The sequence below is a fragment of the Microtus ochrogaster genome, chromosome 26, assembly GCF_000317375.1.
Source record: "Microtus ochrogaster isolate Prairie Vole_2 chromosome 26, MicOch1.0, whole genome shotgun sequence".
Classification (NCBI taxonomy): domain Eukaryota; kingdom Metazoa; phylum Chordata; class Mammalia; order Rodentia; family Cricetidae; genus Microtus; species Microtus ochrogaster.
Genome location: NC_022025.1, coordinates 8,691,339 through 8,693,728, shown reverse-complemented (window position 1 = coordinate 8,693,728; position 2,390 = coordinate 8,691,339).

The following is a 2,390-nucleotide window of genomic DNA, read 5'->3' as shown; positions in this document are numbered from 1 at the left end:
CCCACTCCTCTCCCCCTCCCTCTCCAGTCCAAAGAGCAGTCAGGGTTCCCTGCCCTGTGGAAAGTCCAAGGTCCTCCCCCCTCCGTCCATGTCTAGGAAGGTGAACATCCAAGCCATTCATTATTCTAACTGCAAAAGCAGTTCTGCTGTCAATGCTTCCTGATGCTGCAATAGAGCATGTCCAAGGGGCAGCATGCGGTCCTGTGCATGTCTCCACCTTTCACTCCCAGGGACTGTGATGTGGGTACCAACAAATTCCATCATTAGTAGACTTCACCATAGGTAAAGAAGAATTCTAAGACAGAAAATTGGACGTGTGCAATGCTACGTTTAAGGAATTACAGAGACAGGGAAAGGCCAGCCTTCTGCTTGTCGGTTCAGGTTCCTGTGCACAGACGTTCCCGATGGGCCGCTGAGAGGAAGCCGGTCTCCTCAGCGGGCTGTTCAGGAACTGGATGCTCCTTTTTGCTTTTGCTTTTTCTGCGGGTAAGAATGAACAGGGACAAGAAGAAGGGGAGCACAGGACAAGAATCCTCCAGAACAGGCCTTGTGGTTATGTTATGGTCCCCTCCCACTAGTCAATGTATTCTTACAGCTGCCCTGTGAGGCACACGTGGGATTTATTCGGGGTATAACGGTGTTTTGCCAGCATGGATGTCTGTGTACCACCCCAGTGCCTGGTTACTGAGGAGGCTAGAAGAGGGTAGTGGATCCCCCATAATTGAAGTTTCAAGAGGTTGTGAGCTGCCATGCTGGAGCTGACAATCAAACCTGGGTCTCTGCAAGGGAGCTAAACCACTGCACTGTCTTGCATGTACATGTGCCAACATGTGTATGATCTCATTAAGGGGAATCCCTAATGCTGTGTTAACTTGTCGGCTGTCAGATGGCATTTTGATTATGTGTTTTCCTGCATCGTGCCCAAGAATGCGTCCAGCTGATAAACATGGTGGCCCCTAGTGATCTCCAGGGAAGGACATGGGAAGCCTGAGTTCTAACCGTGCTACTCAGATTGGCATAAAATCTAAAATGTCTGAAGTGCTTATTTCTACAAAAGTCCATTTAGTGTTTTCCTCTTCAAAAGCGTTACTTTTAGCTCTCTCTGTGTGTGTGTGAGGGCGCCTGTGCTTGTGTGCGCCCAAACCTGAGGTCCCCCATGTGGATGCAGTTACCTATCATGGCCAGAAGAGGGTGCTGGAACACCACCGATCCGCATCTACAGCTGTCTGTGAGTCTCTAGACTGATAGGATCCAGTCTGCACGAACACTCCATGCTCTTACCCACTACGTTCTACTCCAGACCACCACACACACACCCCTTCCCGCTCTACTTCAGGAGTGGTTATTTTTGAACTGCTGTTGACGGAGGGCAGGGCTTTGTCAGGAAGTTCTTCTCAAGCAGAACTCTTTAGGTTCTGACTGAACACTGAGCAGATCTTTACATGGGAAGATGGCAGAAAGCCTCCAGGAACAACTGCTCTTGTAAACGGCACTAAGACAGGGAAGTGGTCAGTTTCCAGGAAATGAATTCTCATGTGCAGAGCAGAGTGGGCTAAGGGAAGTGAGACGAAAGGGAGGGCAGGGAGGCAGACATGGGTCCCAACCGCCTGGTCTGAGCATGTGCGAATTTCCATCCATCACAGCGAAAGGAGGGCAGGGAGGCAGACATGGGTCCCAACCGCCTGGTCTGAGCATGTGCGAATTTCCATCCATCACAGCACTGGTCATTGTTGTATGACAACTCACAGAATTTCTCCTGTGGCTAAGTGGGTTTATTCCTGGATGTTAAGACTGTGAATCCAGCGGGGCTGGAGAGATGGCTCAGAGGTTAAGAGCGTTGCCTGCTCTTCCAAAGGTCCTGAGTTCAATTCCCAGCAACCACATGGTGGCTAACAACCATCTGTAATGGGGTCTGGTGCCCTCTTCTGGCCTTCGGGCATACACACAGACAGAATATTGTATACATAATAAATATATATATGTGTATATATATATGTGTGTGTATATATATATGACTGCGAATCCAGGACCACGAGAAACAACTGTGATCCCCACGACCCAGGACAACCTGCCCTAGACTTTTCCCCAAGCTCACCCGACTCTTGCCAGAGAAACAACAGTACCCGCCATGTTCAAGCCAGACACTGTGCCAGCAGCAAGAGCCAAAGTTGCCTGTCAGCCAGGGCCCTGCCTTGCCATCCTACATAACAGTTATCACCCTCATTGGCATCGGGTCTTACTTAGGAGACTGATTTTAAAGTAAGATTTTTTTTTTTAATAGTATGTACATCTGTAGTCTATTTGGGTAGTGTCCATGGACGCCAGAAGAGGGCACTGGATCCCCTGGAACTGGATTTACAGATGGCTGTAAACCAACAGGAGGTCCTCTG